The following is a 21,274-nucleotide window of genomic DNA, read 5'->3' as shown; positions in this document are numbered from 1 at the left end:
TGTGCACCATTTTTATAAGAAACCTGACTGTATGAAGTGAAATTTTTCCTTCATTTACTGCTGTGGATAGGAATTGTCAGATGGTCCCTAACTGCTGAGCAGAGAAACAATCATACTTATGAACAGCAGGGGGAGCCCCCGCCTTACTTCCAGCCATGCAGAACTCAAGCAGCTTTGTTTATGATGATCCCTAAGCAGCCCAGACCACACTGAGCATGTGCACAGTCTTAGTCTTGCAAAGATATTTAACAAAGTTACAAGATGGTGACCCCCTGTAGCCAACTTTGAAAGCATAAATTATTTGTTTGATTAGGCTTGTGGTGCAGTAAGTTCATGTTTATATTTAGTATACAAAATACAGCATTTCTAGCCTTATTCTATTTTAGACTTTACATGCCCTTTAAAGACAGCATCAATTTCCTACTAGATGCAAGAGACATACCTCAGGAGAGCAAAACCCATAAAAACAAGATTTCCTTCTAGGTACTAAATCTTCTCAGTCCAGTTTTCATTCTGAAACAATATAAAGGAAAGCCAGCTTTCACATCTTGGACAAGCTGCTTTTGGGTACCTGCCTATTTGTTTTAGTTCAAGGAACTGTACATTTTCATGGGCACATTGACAGTACCTTGGATACATTTATGAGATTAAATGACCAAAGAGTCGGTATCTCATGTGAATTCACTAATATGCAGAGTTTGTCTTTGAGTGCCAAAAGCTGGCGACTTTTCGCTAACATTACTTCGGCAGTGTGAGCATTTCTTACAGAGGATGCGCTAGTGTTCGTTTATGCCTAGAGAAAATTTGCTAGTGATCTTGCACTTAGGTCAATTTGCATACGGCGAATAATTTGAAGTTGTTTGGAGGTAATTTAAAGTTGTTTATAAATGTTGGTGCAAATGCTTGAAGTTACCAAAGGACAAAATAGTTAATATAATGCCCTACACAAGAGCCCACTGTAAAATTCATGTTCCATATGTTATAAAATGTCTGGAAAAAAACGGTTACCCAAAAAAAGTTTGTTATGACTTTTGCAGGCAATTCCGCTTCAAAAAAGGAAAAGTCGCCAGTGTTTTTGGAACTTTAATGCATTTTCAGCACACAGGATATGATGTAAGTGACAGAAGATTGAGGAAGATCTTGCTTCTTTTTAGCACTTCGTCTGGTCTGAGGTGGCGAAGTCAACTCTGGCGTAAGAGGTGACATTCAGTAAAATACGCACTTTACTGAATTTTTGGAGTAAAGACCTTTTGCCAGATCGAAAAGTCGCCTGCCGATACAGTGCGAAGGAACAATAGCGAAGATCTCTTTCGCTATCGAATTGGCGCCTGTTAGTGAATTCCCGTTGTCCCTGCGGATGGCAAAGCTGCCAAATTGTCCCTAGCATTAGCCACTTCATCCTTTAGTGAATCTGCCCCCATAATGGAATAAATTCTGTTTGTGTCCAAACGTGATCAAGACATTCTATGTTCTATTACCTCTTACTACTCTGATGCTCTGCTGAGTCACACACACTCTTCAACCACTTTCTATTCTCCTCCATGGATCAGTTTTCTGGTCAATGCTTTAGAAATCCAATACATACATAAACCAATGAGCTGTACTGCTTACTGGAAATGAGCACTCCTACAATGATGGTAATCTCTATATATATTATTCAGCAACTACAGGCAACTGAGCAATGTTATATGTACTTGTCGGGCAATTCTTTGTTAGTATTTGGGTCTGGTTACGGCTGCTTTAGAACCATTACTGCATTTATAAGCATTTATTAAATCGCCTCCATGATGTTGTAAGAAAATAATTTATGTATTACAATGAATACAGCAGCACATTTATAGACTGGTATATGTGCAGCTGAAAATGACAGAAACGATATAATATGAGAATAAATGTAATGGAAGTCATGTTGTTAGCTGATAATGACTTCAAACCACTGGCCAACTGAATTTAATTCAATTGAATCCACTTTCCAGTGTATCATCGAGTCCTTCCTTGATTAAAGGAGAAGGAAAGGTTAAAACTAAGTAAGCCTTATCAGAATGGTCCATCTAAATATACCAGTAAACCCCCAAAGTAATGCTGCTCTGAGTCCCCTGTCAAAAGAAACACTGCATTTCTTTCCTTCTATTGTGTACACATGGGCTTCTGTATCAGACTTCCTGCCTTCAGCTTAAACCTCCTTGCCCTGGGCAAGAGCATGCTCAGTTTGCTCCTCCCCCCCTCCCTTCTCTACTGTAATCTGAGCCCAGAGCAGGGAGAGACTCAGGCAGGAAGTGATGTCACACCAAGTTAATACTGCAGCTCCTATCCTAAACAAACAGACAGTTTATAGAGCTTTTTACTCAGGTATGGTAAAACATTCTACAGAATAAATATAGCATTCTAGCTTGCACTATTGCAGCTAATCTATTGGCAATAAAATGCCTCTGTAGCTTTCCTTCTCCTTTAAATGAATCCATCTTTGAAAAGCAATCTCAATTATTCCCAACAAAACTATATACGCCTATGTACGTTTTCATCTGCAGAAAGGCAGCCAAGCAATAAGGAAGAACGGCCCTTAATTTTGTTTTGTTTTTTTAAAGACCTTTGTTCCCAAAATCCATATTCAACGTTGACGTTTTTGAGAAAGCTGCCAACATTCTTCTAAAAAAAAAAAAAACCATTGGATAAATACTAGTCCTCTTGTCTGGATTGACGTTGAAGTCAGAAAAAAATTCCTTCAATGATCAGTGCCCGGTGCTAGTAGTTGTGCACATGCAAGTTATCTGAAATAAATCACTATGCTCCAATGACGTCACTGAGGAATCTTCAGGTGCAAGAACGTCAGCTATTTCTGTTCAAGATGTAACTTGAATCTCCTCCATGTTTTTTTTTCTTTCCCCCACTGCCGTCTTATGTCAGCAAATGTCCAGGTGGCTGCAATCTATAAAATTGTGGAGTGCTCCCAGCACCAGCTGTTCTGGGACCTTCTAAATTTATATTCTCGTTGAAAAGTGTAATATCTTTAGAAAGACAACAGGAGCAGGTGCCCAGCTTGCTGGCTGGTGAGAAGGAGCCTTTATTCGGCTCCCATTGACTCAATTGTGCACCTGGGTGGAAGCGCTGGCAGGAACGCTGCGCAAGAAGCTGAAAATGAAAAGATCTATTGAATGGGCAAATCAGAAGGGTTTTTAAGGAAGTGATTAAAGGTACCAGCTACAGTGAAATTAAAACAGAACATATATTAATGTCTCTTTGATCGGCTGTAATTGTTCATTCGCTCTACTGTATTGTCAATGACTTGTCTTCTGCTAATTATCTTAACAAATGATCACCCAGGGTTTGTTTGCAGTAATGATAATGGAATATTGAAGTGAGAAAGCCGCTTGCACACCCTCACGTTCCCGGTTAATAGTGCTACCCGGTGCACAATGATAGGGGGGTCGGCACCCTCAATTCCAAAGTACAAGAAAATCACACAAGGGGCTTCCCTGCCGCAATATACCTCATGTGCCAGTGAATTTTCTTGGATAATGGAATATTTACATCCAGTGTGATGGACGCAACAGATCTTATTTAATCTTAACTCATCCAAATAATTCTGCTTGAAATGCACTGGATTATTTGCATTGTGATAAGCAGAGGCAGACCCAGAGGTTGCAAGGGGAGGCTACACCAGTCAGTGCTGGTGTCATTTTTTAAGGGAAAACCTATGGGTTCAGATTCCATTTGGTATTTAGCCAAATCTTTCATGGGTAGGGTTGCAAACTTTTGGCCTGGTTGAATCCGGGAAAGGGGTGGGCAGTGACACGGTGGGGCGGGGCTGTGATGTAGCAGGGGGGCAGGTCATGAAGTATGGGTTGGGGCTATGGCATGGTGATCGGCTATTGGCCAATCACCACGTCAATCATAGAAAATCCGGGCAGGCAGGTTTCAGGGTATCCAATTTGTAGCCTGACAAATAGGTTCATGGCAGAGTGCCAGGTAGGGTACAAAGTGCCAGACAGCGTGCAAACCGTTGTGTTTTTTGCACACTTTGCTCTGTGCTCTTCTGAAATCGCCACAGGTAGGGGTGAGCCCATTTTCACCAGGTACAGTTTCATGACAAAGTTTGCAGTTTTGCCAGCTGTGAATATATTTCATATTTGTGTGAATCTGTGCTAGAATTTTGCTATGCGTTTTGCTTCACCAGGAAAAAAAACACGAGTTTAGTTTTACCAGAAAAAAACATGTTTTTCCATGTTGGGAAACAAATGCAGAAAAAAACGCTGATGCCTTCCTATTCCTATTGGAGCCAATATTTTTTCTCCAGTTATCCAATTTTTAGGGCGAAGCATAACGTGCAAGTTTCTATCATCATTAGCTCCTTGCATACGTTTTCTCTAAATTTTATGTAGGCGTTCTCTCTGCCACTCCCTACTGTGCACTAACTGACACATCATTCTGCTGTCTAGAGATCCCTGTACTAGTGTTGGGCCCATGGGACATAGAGAAAAAACCCGGTGGGATCCAGGCTTTATGGGCCTGCTGAGCCAGGCCCGCTCCCCTGCCTTCAAGACCCAATGACAGGTGCTTAAAGGAGAAGGAAAGCTACCAAAGCAGTTTATTGCCAATAGATTAGCCCCAAAAGTGCAAGCTATACCACTATATTTATTCTGTAGAATGCTTTACCATACCTGAGAAAACAGCACTGGAAGCTCTCTCTGTTTAGGATAGCAGCTGCCATATTAGCTTGTTGTGAAATCACTTCCTGCCTAAGTCTCTCCCTGCTCACTCATAGCTATGGACTCAGATTACAGCAAGGAGGGGAGGAGGGGAAATGGAGGGGAAAGGGAGAGAGGAGCGAACTGAGCATGCTCAAGCCCTAGCCCTGGAGGTTTATCAGAAAACAAGTCTGATACAGAAGCCCATGTGTGCACAAAAGAAGGAAAGAAATGCTGTTTTTCTTTTGGCAGAGGACCCAGAGCAGCATTATGTTGAGGGGTTAATGGTGTATTTATATAGACATTTCTGATAAAGCTTACCTAGTTTTAGCCTTTCCTTTTCCTTTAAGGAAAAGAAAATTATGCTGCAGCAGTGCACTTGGGGTGGGGAAAGCATTGTGAGGTTTAAAAACGGGTACCGTCAGTAGGATTCTTCTTTTTGCATGAAGTAGCAGTCCGAGTAGACTCCAGACACCCCAGCCTGATCCTGTCTGTAGTTACATTCTATCCTATGACAGGTCACTATGTTTTATCATGTTTTATCATGTGTTTACAACTTGTTAAATAGTGTCCACTGCAACTTGTGTACGATGCACAAAAATGGGCGCCTTCTATCCATGAATCTTGTGTTTGCGATCAATTACAACTTTTGGGGCCGATTTATCAAAAGTTGAGTTGTCATTTTTTTCACGATTTGAGGCATAAATGCAGTGAATATACTTGTGAATATCCTGGAACCTCAAATAGACTGGATTTATTAAAGAATAAAACAATGAAAAAACTCGGCAAGTAAAAGCTGGCGAGGTTCTAGAGGAGTCTTATAATCTGTTTATTTTTCCAGGCTATGAAAACATTCAAGTTTTTTAGCCTCATTGACCATGAATGGAACATAAGTGAAATCTGTTACAGAAAAATTCCCTATTTTTTTTATTAAAGCTGTCTTACGTTTTTTCTCGACCTAGAGAATTAGTAAATAGGCCTTTTGTCATCCAATTCCTTTGGTGCAAATAACCTGCTAGGGAAATCGTGGTACTGGCAGTAATAGTACAGTTGTTCCCTTTCCAAAAATCCCCTCTTTTCTTGTACAAATCAAACTTTCACTTCCATCAGCAAAGACACGGAACGTCTCCTGACATCTCAATATTCCTCCAGCAGATGTAGGGGAATCATTTGTGACTCTTAGCAGTGACTGCGCCAGCGTTCTCCTCCCTCCTGACTTGATTGTGCTGCATTTTATAATTAAACCGTAGACGTAATGGATTAAGACAGAGAATTTGTATGACAGCTTTAATAAAAAAAATAGGGAATTTTTCTCCCCCCACCAGGTGTATGTTTAGGTGCTGCAAATTAAACTCTATTCAGAGACGTGCAAATGTCTTGCTTCATTAGCTTTGCTGTCCTCGCTGATTGTATTTAATTGCTATGTTTAGCCTGGATTTTGGATCAGGGTTAGTTAATCTGTCATTATAAGGCTGTTCAGAGCTCTCCCTGAATAGTTTGTTCTGAAGTGGAATATGAGGCTTCATGCAAATAAACGTAAGCCCTTTACAGCTCACAAAGGATAGAACTGGCTGTGCGTGTAAATGTGGCAAATGCTGATATTTTGTTTCTATAAATATCTCGCCTTTAGAGCATTGGGTTTCATTGGTGCCGGTTCCTGTGCAATTTTGGCTCCTTATCGCTGTTTTTCAGAAAGCTGAATACAAAAGAGCCTGTTTTGCTGTGCGCCCGACTCCCAACAACTGGAACCCTGGTGCCTTTTATTCATCTGAGTATGACTGATTACTGGGAGAAATGTGCAATGGAGCTGCACAATGGCACACAAAGTGGGACAATTACCAGAGGTGTATTAATGTTCAGCAGTAACTTTGGTGACTGTGACCTGATTTAAAGCTACAATACAGAGCACGGGACGTTTGGCATCCAGGATGAGTCTTTTCAGACATTGTTCAACCAATGACAAAATTGGAAGCCCACATTCTGCACAAGATTCCAAATGTGTATAAATATATGTGTGTTGATGTGTGTAACCAGGGCTGGGCCAGATCCGCTCCCTGCTGAATCTCCCTGTCGCATCTCCCTGCCGCAGCCTCCCTTTATCTGGCAGGTCGCGGCAAATACAAAGTGCGTGCATGTGCGGTGCACAGCTCGCAGGGAACTGCCAAGTTCAGTTGATTTACAACGGTTTGGTAAAGAGGATGTCGAAACAATTGTTTGCAGGGAACTTGCAAATTTTTTTTCTGGTGGGGGGCGGGTACAAAAAGGGGTGGAGTGTGCCACAAAGGGGGTGGGACTGTGCCACAAAGGGGCGGGCCACGGCGTGGCCCAGACAAAAACCGAAGGACAAGCTAAGTTCACAGGGGATAGGTAGCCGGGCCGAGGGGTCTTTTTAAGGGTATTACAAATTTACCGGCAGCTACATTGCCGGTAAATTTGTAAGGGTGGCAACCCTACCCGGAGGGGAGGGCAGCTCGGCAGGGGACCTGGAAGGGGGCCCTGTGACAGCAATCTGGTGGCACCAAGCACCATAGTCCGACCCTGTGTGTAACGCTAACTTGGGCTATATTAGGTTATGTTCAGCTAAGAAACAGTAGAGCATGGGTTACACTAGGCTCTAACACACAAGAATGGGCTTTCGCTATGTGGAGAGGTATGAAGGAGAGGTATAGCAGAACTGTGTTTAAAAAAAAAACAAGGACATCAGGAGCTTCTTGCAGCAAAACAACAGAACAAGTTTATTGTCCAAGACAATGGCCACAGGGTTATGTACTTACAGATCCACAGAAGCAGCACAAGATGCTAAATTTCAGCATGATATGACACCACGGGGAGCAGTTTAAGGGGAATATTTATTATGCTGTGTAAAAAACTGCGGGATAATACACCACACATCTCCAGGATTTGCGGTGTAAAAAATGGCGTAAAATATTTACGCATTTTTTTCTTATGTGACTTCCGCCGGAAGCAATGTCAAATAACGTGTTCACATGGCGTAAAATTACACACACCGTCGCCATTTATTTTACACGGCTTTTTACACCTTTTTTTGTCTAATTTCATTTTACACAGCATAATAAATATGCCCCTAATGATCATCCCTAGGTTACGTTGCCTTATGTGGTCCAGATCTCATACAGCATAAATGGATCAGGGACAATAATCTAAGCACAGACTGCTCTTTCTAGCTATCTCACCCTCATAGAAACCTGCTGTCAATGACTAAAACTTCATTTGTTGGGTCCCTTCTCCCCAGCTTCACTAAAAGGGTTATCCCTCCAGAGCAGTACAGCTTTACTGGGGCCTTGTTGATCCCAGTATTTTTGGATAATTTGCTTTTGACTCTTTCAAATGGAGGTCACTGACCTCAGCGGCTAAAAAACTTTGCTCTGTGTTAATTTTTTTATTACTTATCTTTCTAGAAATTAGCTCAAAGTAGTACAAAGGGGACTGGTTAGATTGTTTTTTTGAATTCAGGAAACATTTTTGGCTGCCCTTAAATTAGTGACTGATTCAAAAGGGATTTTTGCCTTCCTCTTCATCCCATACAGTTCAGTCTCTCTTAGAGAAAATTCTGAACTTGATGGACATGTGACTTTTTTTGATTCTTTGCGATATAATCTACTATGGAACCATATCATTATTTTATAAAGGTGAAATGCTGAGGAATGCTCTCAGTCTGCTTACCGAGGACGCAGAAGATGGACGCGTGGAACTTCGCTGGAAGAAACTGCGGCAAGGAGTAAGTATGCAGTATGGGGCATCTCCCGGGGGGGGGGGTAGTTAGCCTGGGGGAAGGAGGGAGGGGGGTCTACCTGGGATGGTATGGGTATGGGTTTTTTTCAGAACAGTGATTCTGTCATGATTTTTATGGTGTAATTTTTATTTCCAAATTACACTTTATATTACAAATAAATCACTACCATATAAAATGTTATTCCTGAACCAAATAAAACATTTTTTCACTGTATTATTGGTGTGTCGGCATCTCAGGTCATTGTGTCTGATCCTGTGCTTTAAGAAAGAGGCAGCACTTCACAATGGAACTGCTTTCAGATAAGCTATTGTCTCTCCTAGTCAATGTAACTGGAGGAGTAGCAGTGGGATTTTTAATATTGTCGTAAGTGCTATTCTAAAATCTACTAGGGAGTTGTTATCTTGTGTCAAGAAGCTGTTATCTTGTTACATTCATATTGTTCTGTTGAGGGAGAAGGGAGAGGGATGAGATCACTCCAAGATGCAGTGCAAAAGTAAAGAGTTTATCTGAGTCACATGACTTAAGGGCACCTGTGAAACTAACATGTCTTTCCCCATGTCCGCTGTAAATGTAATTATTAAAATATCTGTTTGCCCTTTTGAAAAATGGATTTTAGTGCAGGATTCTGCTGGAGTAGAACTATTAACTGATGCATTATGGAAAATGTTTTAGCCTAGTGCTGATACAGCGCAGGCGCAGTTAGCAAATACCATGAATATTTATATTCAGCACTTGCTGTTGATAAACACAACAGCTCTATTTTACTCCTGCACTCAGAAATAGCAGTAATACCTTACAGTTGTTAAACAAGCTCTCAGAATCATCATCATCAGGCATAGGAAGAATGGGACTCACCAGCTTCTACTGAAATGGAGATGCCAGTGGTTACTCCATCAACGACCGACTGATGATACTGAAGGAATTTCTTTAAATGTGTATGATGTCACTGAACTATAGTTTCAGGTGCTGCAGTTCCATAAACAACCATGAAACCCAATTGCACAAACAGAATAACAGGCAGTTATGTTTGGCAGCAAGGATTACTGGTCTGACCCCCCCCAGCACTAGTGAAAACTCAACAAGGATCTGCTACGAAATGTGCAATGATTAATTAGAAGGTAGTACAACATTTCCAAACAGAGCCCTAAAATAGAAATAAGGATACTGCCATTGCCTTGTGTATAAACCCAAACCCCACACACTGCCAAAATTATGTTTACAGGAAAAAATGGAAAATAAAAATACAATATAAAATTTCAATAATCAATGTTTATTGTGTCCAAAAATTTCCATATGTTTGTCCATATTTTAAAGTCCCAGTTACCAACCATTCAATCTGTCCCCCCAAACTGGCCATCCACATGGTGGGCCAAAACATGTTGATCTGAGTATGTGACCCCCGGGCCAATGATCTGGTAATTAATGGGAAAATATGTTGGTCAGGAGAGGATCTATTAATGGGCCAATGAGGTCCCTAATCAAGAAAAGATTTCCTAAACTGCCTATATTTTCCCAAATATTGCTCAGGCAGATGGGCATTCACGTTGGTGCCAATAAGCAGAGTTAGAATCCTATATCAGCTTCATACATACATTAAATGCAAGTCTTCATTAATTAGTTCCACATTGCTGCAAACAGAAAAAAATAAGTCGTTCAAAACCTGTCCTGGTCTCCATCAACCAATTTATTACAATACCAAAAGTCCCACGCCCGTCTGCTTCGAGAGGCCTGAATGGAAAGATGAGTAATAAAAAGTAACAATAACAATAAAGGAAAACTATATCCCAATCAATGTAGGTCTCTATAAAATAAATTGCATTAAACAGCTCATATGTAAAATCCTGCTTCATGTAAGTAAATCATTTTCATAATAGTACACTTTATTAGTAATTGGGTAATGCGAATGGGTAATCCTAAATAGAGAATAAAATGCCATTTTAAAATATAAGGGCAGCCCCCTGGGATCCTACGATTTACGGTGCACACAAACAAACTATACATGTTAGGTCACATGAGCCAATTAACAGACAGAGTTCTGTCTTTTGCTTCCACACTTCTTCCTGTTACAGTTAGAGTTGAAGTATTTCTGGTCAGGTGATCTCTGAGGCAGCACACAGACCAACACAAAATAGTGGTTCATGGCAAAAGATGTAAATGCTGACTTCACTTCACTGCAAGATATTTATTTTCAAGCAGAATAATACTGAAACAAGATGAAACAAACCCCAACATTCCACTTGAAATGATGTAGACGTTGGGGGTTATTTACAAAACTACGAATACAAAAATCACGAAAAAATTTGTGATTTTTTTCTAATAAAATCACAAATTTTTCGAAATTTATTAAACCCCGAGGATGGAAAAGTCCGAATCAGAAAATCCAGCATCTCAGACCTGTCGAGGTTGCATATAAGTCAATGGGGCACATTCACTAAGATCCGAAGTTGCGCCAGCGACAGCTTTGCCGCACTTCGCCAGGTGTATTTTCGCCAGTGCTACGCAAATTCACTAAAATAAGAAGTTGCGCCCAGGAAGGCGAGCGGTAGTGAAGTTGCGATACCGTTACTTTGTCAGGCAAAGCGAAGTTACGCTAGCGATGCCTAATTTGCATACGGCGCAAAGTTAAAATAATGGACGTATATGCTGCAGCAACTACATTACACTACACAAGCCCAGGAAACCTTTAAAAATAAAGGTGTTCTATTGCCCTATACATGTGCCCACTGTATCAATGAGTTGCCATATGTTAGGAAATGTAGGGGGGAAGGAGGGTACCCCAGAAAAAAATTCGATCTTTTTCAGCCTATCACCCTTAAAAACGTAAAAGACGCCAGCATTTTCTGGGAATTAGAAAAAATTTAAACTTTTTTTGAAGCAAGCCCTATCTACTCTATTGCACTTCACCTGGTCTGAGGTGGCGAAGGCAAGTCTGGCGCAAGAGGTAACGTTCAGTAAAATGCGCAAGTTAGTGAATTAGAGTAGTTACGTCCCTTTGCCATAGCGAAACTTCGCCTGCCATAATTTACACCAGCGCCCGTTAGTAAATCGGCGAAGTAACTAAATGACGTCACGCTGGCGAATTTGCACTAGCGTTAGCCGATTCGCGTTTTAGTAGAAGTCCCAATGATTTTTTGTTCTGCACTGGGTTTCGTGCAAAGTGCTACGTTTTCAGAGTTGTCCTGTGAAATATCCAAAAACAATTGTGAAAATCGGATGAAAAATCCTGAAAGATCATGAAAATCTGTTTTTTTCCCACAAAGCAGATTTTTGGGAAAATGTAATAATAAATAAGTGTAAAAAAAACCGAATGGATTTGATTGGAGTTTGTAGCAGAAAATATTGAGATAAATTTGGACTTTGATAAATCAGCCCCTGTGTGTTGCTTAAAGGGATACTGTCATGGGAAAAAAAAATCAGTTAATAGTGCTGCTCCAGCAGAATTCTGCACTGAAATCCATTTCTCAAAAGAGTAAAAAGATTTTTTTATATTCAATTTTGAAATCTGACATGGGGCTAGACATATTGTCAATTTCCCAGCTGCCCCTGGTCATGTGACTTGTGCTCTTGTGCTTCAATCACTCTTTACTGCTGTACTGCAAGTTGGAGTGATATCACCCCCCTCCCTTTTTCCCCCCAGCAGCCAAACAAAAGAACAATGGGAAGGTAACTAGATAGCAGCTCCCTAACACAAGATAACAGCTGCCTGGTAGATCTAAGAACAACACTCAATAGTTAAAACCCAGTTACATTGAGAAGGAAAAACAGCAGCCTGCCAGAAAGCATTTCTCTCCTAAAGTGCAGGCACAAGTCAAATGACTGGGGGCATCTGGGAAATTGACAAAATGTCTAGCCCCATGTCAGATTTTAAAATTGATTAGAAAAAAATCTGTTTGCTCTTTTGAGAAATGGATTTCAGTGCAGAATTCTGCTGGAGTAGCACTATTAACTGATGCGTTTTGAAAAAAACATGTTTTCCGATGGCAGGATCCCTTTAAGTATTCATTTTGGGGATATAGATTTCCTTTAAAATTGTAGCCTCACAGAATAATAGTTTCTGGCTGTCGGGTCAGTGACCCCTGTTTGAAAGATAGAAAAGACAGAAGAAAAAAACAAATGACTAAAAAACTATATAACAAATAAAAATGAAGACCAAAAAAGTTGCTAAGAATTGGCCATTCTATAACATATTAAAGGTTAACTTAAAGGTGAGCCACGCTTTTAAATAAAATAGCTTTGAATACACCCACTTTAATGTTAATGTTCATAACCTTTGCATTGTAATTGGACTCTATGACCAATCATCCTCCCTGAATTACAGATGGACAAAGATAGTTGGGTCTGAAAGTTTCCTTTGGGTTTTTATTAACATAAATCTATCCACGTATAAAATAACAAATTTCAGGTGCAATTTCTATGGACATTGTTGCGTTTGCAATCTTAATGTCAGCCATGTTTGTCTATAAAACTATCGTCATGCTTTTTATTTCACTATTGTGGGTTTAAAATCTGTGGAGTTTTATGAGGCCGCTTTTATTGTAATGTGACTTTTGTGGTGGCTTTAAAAACTACAGTATGATGATAATGTTTTAACTATTTTCTGAATGAATTTAAAACTCTTAATGCCAACATTTTGGATAAATTGCTCTGTCTTTATGTAATATTTCAATAAAGCATTGTGCTTGAGACGTGAGCAATTTACCGTTCAGTTGAAATTCATTGTGTTTAAGAAGGTTATTTCAGAATGCCAAAAACTCAAAAATTAAAGTTTTTTTTCATTATAAAATCTGAATTTTTAGTGGAAAAAAAACCTCGAATTTTTCAAGATTTATTATACCCAGAGGATGGAAAAAGTCCTAAGCCGAAAATACTCCATCTCCAAGCTGTCGGGGTCCTGTAGAAGTCAATGGCAAAGGTCCCATTTCAAATTTGAAGATATCATGGTCTGTTGTGTTTAGGCCAAAAATCTGAAAATTTGGGGGGTTTTGAGTAGAGATGTGCTGGATCCACTATTTTTCGGCCGGACCCCTAAATCCTCTGCAAAAGATTCGGTTATACCGAATCCGAATCCTCATTTGCATATGCAAATTAGGGGTGGGAAGGAGAAACATTTTTTACTTCCTTGTTTTGTGACAAAAAGTCATGCGATTTCCCTCCCTGGCCCTAATTTGCATATGCATATTCGGCCGAATCCTTCTTCTAGACAGAACCGAATCCTGCTGACAAAGGCTGAATCCTGGCCGAATCCCAAACCGAATCCTGGATTCGGTGAATCCCTAGTTCCGAGTGATTTCACCAAAAATTAGAGCATTTCGGACATAAATAATAGACAAAAAGACCGCTCCAGCTCACCGCTCTTCCCTTGGCCCAGGTGCTCAGTCAACCGTGTCCCCACTGTAAATACATCAAAAAATCCACAGGCAGACGGCATTTCTGGATGTTGTTTATTGGGATAACTGCTGTAAGCAACCTAACGCGTTTCGGGAATGTATCCCTTAATCATAAAAACCCGAATTTTTTTTTTCAGTTTTTTTACCAAACTGATTTTATCAAGTTTTTTCAATGATAAATAAGGTCAAATCGTGGATTCTAGTTTGGTCAGACTTTTTTTTACTTAAAAGATCAGAAAAATCAGATTTTGATAAATAACCCCCTAAATGTCAATAAAGTGCAGTTTTTATTGATAAAGATGTATTTGGAACTTTAATTCTGAGAACTATTATCTAGTTTATGTAGTTTGTACTAGTATTTATTTTATTATCCCAATTGTTTGTATAATTGGCAGCTCAGTAATTAATTCACTTTTAATCTGTTCAGAAACGTCTTACATATTTGATTTCCAACTTTTGAGCGCAGATCGGTGCGTGAAATTGTCTATAAAGTAAAGGTTAGGAGCAGGGCAAGAGACAATGCAAAGCAAGCATGCCAACAGTTCAGTTATAAAACAGCCCATTACACAGCATTATATAAGTTTTAGTTAGAAAGTAAAAAAGAGCTCTATAAAAAGAAAAGCTGAATGTGATGATAGCTAATATTTTGTCTCATAAGTCTGACTGTATTGATAAACTGTTCATTACACCATTAAACTGCAGACATAGCTCATATGTAATTTTACATTGATTCCTATAAACTGCTGATTTTGTTTCCTGCGGTCTAAGAATTACTCCACGGTTAATTATATTTTTTTAGCCGTTTGCTTTTCCGATTCTGCTGATTCTTTTTTTCTCTTCATTAAAGCAAGAAGACCAAGTAAATGCTGACTTCACTGATAACTCCTGCAAGATATTTCTTTTCAAGCAGAATAATAATACTAATAATAATACTGGAACAAGATGTAACAAACACATTCACACACACACATTGGATAGTCAAGAAACCAGAACAGTGTTTCAAGCCATGAATCCGAGCTACAAATATATACAGATTAGTAACTACAAAGAACAAGTAGAAGGTGGACTGAAAAACAAATATATTAAAAGTACAATTTAATATATAATCACTAAAACACTGGCCGGCCAGGAAACACAGTGAATAAATTATGAATAAATAATTATAAAACCAATAATAAATACAATCCAGGTGGGTGATCACAAGCTCGGGCTTGAGGCTGCTGAGAGTTCAAATCCGGCTGTGCCCTTGAGAAATTCCGGAACTGTGTATCTGGCGAGATTATTCCAACTTCTTTTTGGGGGCCTGTGCAGCTGGCAAGGAGGAGGGAGTGGGGGACGACTCAATATACCCCCTTTTATAATCTGCTCTCTAGATTCAGCCATCTACCGACCTGCCTGTTTGATATATCTAACTAAATACTCTGCACACTCCACTGCTTCAAAACTCCAGCTCTAACTCCCGGGTAGTGATGAGCGAATTTGCGCGATTCACCGCCGTCGAATAAATTCACAAAACCACCGTGAAAATTCACCGGCATCAAAAAAATGGACGCCGGCGACAAAAACGAGACAACGGCGCCGTTTTGCAAATTTTTTGCCAAATCGAAACGGCCCAAATTCGCCCATCGCTACTCCCGGGAAATAACTTTTCTGTCTTGTTGAACTACAACTCACAACCATCCTCTTTTTTTAAATTACAAGCATACACCAACACCAAGGAACAGTCATTTAAATTTTCTCCACAGGAAAAGTGATCACCCACCTGGATTGTGTTTATTATTGTTTTTATAATTATTTATTCATAATTTATTCACTGTGTTTCCTGGCCGGCCAGTGATTATATAATAAATTGTAATTTTAATACATTGGTTTTTGCAGTCCACCTTCTACTTGTTCTTTGTATTTTGTTTTTATCCCCAACAAGACCTTGGGGATTGAAGGTGTGCAGTTTTGACCAATATAATATCCTTTCCCGATCCGTCACAAGACTTCTTTTTTTAGATTAGTAACTACCCCTTCCAACATTCCTGACTGAGAGACCAGAATATTTTTCAAAGTCCACCAATTGACTCCATATTGGTTCTAGGAGGTCCCCCATAGGCTTAAACAGCAATTCAGCAGGTTTTAGATGGCGAATGGTCGAAGTCGACGTTTTAAAGAGACAGTACATGATAAATTTTGATATAACATTTTTTCCAAATTCAAATTGAATTTGGACTATTCCCTATTTGAAGTACACAAAAATAGCTCGAAATTCTAATTTTTTTACTTTGAATTTTCATTTTGATCCTTGATAAATCTGATATACAGAATAGACTGAATGACTTTTATGACATTATTGCCCAAAATTTAGAACAAACTCATCCCTCCCAACTGTCCTTTTTTTCGCAGGACAGTCCAGTTTTTCACAGCTCAACCCGCAGCTCCCTGATGAAGGTTCCTGTGGGGACATAGAGATAAAACAGCAAGAGTGAAAGAAATGGAGAGAGAGTACCAATGTATATTACCCCCGCTCATAGACTTATCAGGTGATCATCTTAGTGCTCATTTAACAGCACTTGCACCCCCCAGGATTGTTGCTCTCTGCTCGGAGCATCACATCAAAAATCCAGCAGCATTAGTAGATGTAGCCAAGCCTTGTCTTTACCACCTGCCTTTGGGCAGACAGGATCCAGTGCAGGCTGCGGCACACTGTTCAAGACTTTCACTGCCCTCTTTAAATAACATAGTTTATTGATTTTCTGTTATTTATATAGCACCGACATATTCCACAGGGCTTTATAGAGATTATACATCAGTCCCTGCTCAGTGGAGCTTACAATCTAAGGTCCCTACCACATTCCAACTCTAAACAATTTAGTCAGAAACCAATTAACCTGCCTGTAAGTTTTTGCATTGTGGGAAGAAACTGGGATACACAGAGGAAACCCACACAGACACTGGAAGAAGTTAGAACATACAAACTCCATTCAGTTTCTCTGCCCTGGTTGGGATTGAACTCCAGACCACAGCACAGTAAGACAGACGTGCTACCCAACATAATACTTTTTTAAAAATAATCTTCCCCCAACATGTTGCACAGGTATAGTAATTTGCCCAGTGAATGGAAACTGTCAGAAAGCAGTGAACTGGAGCAGCAATAATTACAGCATTGCCAATGACTTTCAAGGGGAAATTTCCTTCTAGTTTTGAAAATCACTTTTTCAATACCTTTTTCAGCACAATTTGGGTTTCCACCAAAAAGGGAGGGGGGATATGTTACTGTGCTGAATTTGGAATGGCAGTCTGAGCTTGCATGCACGTTACTGCAAAAGGGTTATTTATCAAAGTCTGGTTTTATTTCAACATTTACTGTTACAAACTCAGATCAAATCCACTCGGGTTTTTTACGATTATTTATTATTACGTTTTCCCAACAATTTGCTTTGCAGAAAATTAAAAATCAGATTTTCACGATTTTGCACCCGAAAACTCAGATTTCTTATGCTTTTTGCCCGAAAACTTCGGGGTATTGGACGGCACTTCTGGAAAAAAGCTTTATTGTAGCAGTGCTGATAGTACACCTAATGCGTTTCGGGATTATCTCCCTTAGTCATTGGTTTACCAATGCCCACCAGCCTATGACTAAGGAAGATAATCCCGAAACGCGTTAGGTGTACTATCAGCACTGCTACAATAAAGCTTTTTTCCAGAAGTGCCGTCCAATATACTGAGTTTGCCAAGTTTAGTGTTGTGTGTTTTTAGTGTTAAAAGGGTCTTAAAGCTAAAAGCACTATACGAGTAAAGATTTTTTGTAGGTAAAAATTGGTGATTACTTGATTTTTTGTGGATTTTTTGTGGATGCTGTTTATCTGGTCTCTTAGAATGAATGAATCCTTCCATACAATCTGTTTTACAGAAATGTGCCAGTTACTTATGAGGCAGTACATTGGCTTATGGGGTGGAGCACAGATCATATAAACTGATGCACCATGTGGGAGGGAAGAGTGTCAAATTGTGGCTTCAACAGGTACATATGATAGGTGGGGAGGGGGCAGACTTTTAAAAATTTTTTAAAGATTTGTAATTTTTTAATAAGCTATACAACAATGCTCATATATATTACTTTATATAATGAAATCATTTGGCTTGGGTTTTACAGGCTATAGTATGAAAATTGTACAAAAAGCCCAGCATTCTCATCGTTTTTACACAGCTGTTAGTTTGTCAGTTGGTTGATACATATACATATAATTGTTTAGGCCAATCTCTCAGGATATGGACATAGTAGAAAGGCTGGGCCCCAGGCTAAGGCCACTGACGGGCAAGAAGATTAGTCGTCCCATGATTGCCTCACGAGGAAACTTAAAGTGTCACCCAGACACAAAAATCTGTAAAATAAAAGTCCTTTTCAAATTAAACATGAAATACAATTTCTATTTTTCATTAAAGCATTCATAGCTGTTGTAAGCTCATTTAAAAGTCTCAGCTGTCATTCAAATATTGTCTGCCCCTCCTCTATGCCATGGGCATAGAGGCGGGGCAGACAATTACTTTCAGTTTCAATTCAGCATTTCCTAGATGTCACTGCTCTCCACATATTCCCCCGTTCTCTTTACCATTTAAACGTGCAGCCAGGGCATGGGGATGGACATTGGGTCCCCATTCTGGTGCACAAACAAGATTCTGAGATGATACAAGGCTTGTCTTAATAACAGTGTGCACAAAATGGCTGCTGCCTGCTTGCTATAATTTTAAAATTCCAGACTGAAGGAAACAAGATTCAAATAATTTATATAGTGTAATTAAAGTTCATTTTGGTTGACTAATGTGATAAAATAGGATTTTGAATAATTTTTTTGGGTGATGGTCCCCTTTAAGGTGACTATGGAAAGCCAAAGCAACTCATATGATTTCCCACCAATGATCCGACCTTTTCTAGCTAGCTACCCATATCCTTGTTCTGTAAATTATATTGGTCATGTTATTCTGCAGAGACTTTATCTGCCCATATACAGAATAATCTCTGAATAGTGTCATCACATTTTTTTAATCCCACTCTCCCCCCATATCTAATCCTCCACAAACTTCATAATGTTCTGGTTCAGAATACTTGTACTATTGACAGAAAAGCTGACTCTCCATTTTAGTCAATCAAGGCCCCACAGCTGAATCGTTTCAGAGCCCCTCTAAATTCAGGGAAAAATATATTCTTCAGGAAATTGCTTATCAGTCAGTGTCCCACTGGGCCCCCTGTATCACCTGGGCCCCCCAACAGATGCAGTGTCTTCTATAGTTACATCCCTGGGCACTTCTCTATCTCATTCTCTTACGTTTATCCTCTGTATTTCAAATTGTCATACCATTGTAATGCGAATTCTCCATTCCACCTGTCCACAATCCTACTCTATGCTGGTTCTCTCCTGCCTATCTATCTTTCTCTTATGCTTACGCTCTTTTTCTCCAGTTATTTGTGCCTCTGATATTCTTCCTATCCACTTTGCATCCAATCATTGGTTTAATTTAACATTTGTATGAGGGTCGGACTGGTGGGTGCAGGGCACAGGGCCAAACTCTGATGCTTTTTCTTTTCTAAATTCTGCCAAGATCCACCCATTTCTCTCTCTCTAATAACTAATGAAATGCCATTTATTGATGGTCTGTTTGGCCTCTGTGTATCTGAAATACCAGGGTCTATTTTTACTTTCAGTTCAGACCAGTTGGACCAGAAGTCACTCTTCTGACCTCGCTTTTTTTACTGTTTCACTGTATCTTTCTGCTTCTCTCCTCTGTTCAGAGCCACTCGCTCGTCTCACTACCCACATTCTCTGCCATCTCCCGTCTTATGGGGGGAAGTTCACCATTAAAGGGTGTTAACTTTTAGGGGCACATTTACAAAGCTCGAGTGAAGGATTTGAATTAAAAAAACTTAGAATTTCGAAGTGTTTTTTTGGCTACTTCGACCATCGAATGGGCTACTTCGACCTTCGACTACTACATCGACTTCGAATCGAACGATTCGAACTAAAAATCGTTCGACTATTCGACCATTCGATAATCGAAGTACTGTCTCTTTAAGAAAAACTTCGACCCCCTACTTCGGCAGCTAAAAGCTACCGAAGTCAATGTTAGCCTATGGGGAAGGTCCCCATAGGCTTGCCTGCGTTTTTTTGATCGAAGGATATTCCTTCGATCGTTGTATTAAAATCCTTCGAATCGTTCGATTCGAAGGATTTAATCGTTCGATCGAACGAATAATCCTTAGATCGTTCGATCGTAGGATTAGCGCTAAATCGTTCGACTTCGATATTTGAAGTCGACCGATTTTAGTTCCTAGTCGAATATCGAGGGTTAATTAACCCTCGATATTCGACCCTTAGTAAATCTGCCCCCTAGTATGGTCTTCTTCTGACCAGCTTTCAAATGGGGGTTACTGACCCATATCTTAAAAACAATAGCTCTGTAAAGCTACAAAATTATAGTAATTGCTACATTTTATTACTCATCTTTCTATCCATGCTCTCTACTATTTATATTCGTGTCTCTTGAATATAAGAGACCATTAGGCTAGGGCCACACGGCGCGATTTTGCCGCGATTCTGCGCTGGGCAAGTTGCGAGTTGCGAGTCGCTGCGGTTTTTAAGCCGAAATAGCTTTGTTAACTTTGGCGCTGGCGTCAATGCAAATCGCGGCGAAATCGCTGCGCTAATTCACACGCGGCGATTCTTTTTCTACTGTCGCCCGGAAACGCCCAGCGAGGCAACTTCGGGCGACAATAGAAAACGAATCGCCGCGTGTGAATTAGCGCAGCGATTTCGCCGCGATTTGCATTGACGCCAGCGCCAAAGTTAACAAAGCTATTTCGGCTTAAAAACCGCAGCGACTCGCAACTCGCCCAGCGCAGAATCGCGGCAAAATCGCGCCGTGTGGCCCTAGCCTTAGACTCGCAGCAAGTAATTAACTCCATTGACAACAGAGCAAACATGGAAACATGGCAGCCAAGAATGAACACAAGATGGAAAAGTACAATAGTGTGTGGTCCGATTGGCAGGAATTCCGCAACTCCTCTCCAGCACTTTCCCTATAAAACCAAATGCTTACATAAAGCCATATTCAGTAATGTAACATAAACTTAGGTAAACCTGGTGACCTAACTGACCTAAGCGACCTAATTGTTTTAATTATTAAAACTGTTTAAATGCTTCACTGAATCAGTTCAGTCCTGTTTATTAATTAATAAAGTAACATTGGCACATGCTTCTCATAAAAGAGAAAAAACACTGTGATGCAAATGTAACTGAATTTATATGAGTGCCTTTGCTATTTCAAATAACTGATACTCTAAATAAAGAGAAGTTATAAAAAAAAAATGAGTGCATGGTTGCTAGGGTAATCTGCACCCTAGCAACCAGATTGCTGAAATTGCTAACTGAGCTGCTGAATAAAAAGCTAAATAACTTGAAAATCTA

Source organism: Xenopus laevis, chromosome 1S (genome assembly GCF_017654675.1).
Source record: "Xenopus laevis strain J_2021 chromosome 1S, Xenopus_laevis_v10.1, whole genome shotgun sequence".
Classification (NCBI taxonomy): Eukaryota; Metazoa; Chordata; class Amphibia; order Anura; family Pipidae; genus Xenopus; species Xenopus laevis.
This window is presented reverse-complemented; position numbering follows the sequence as displayed.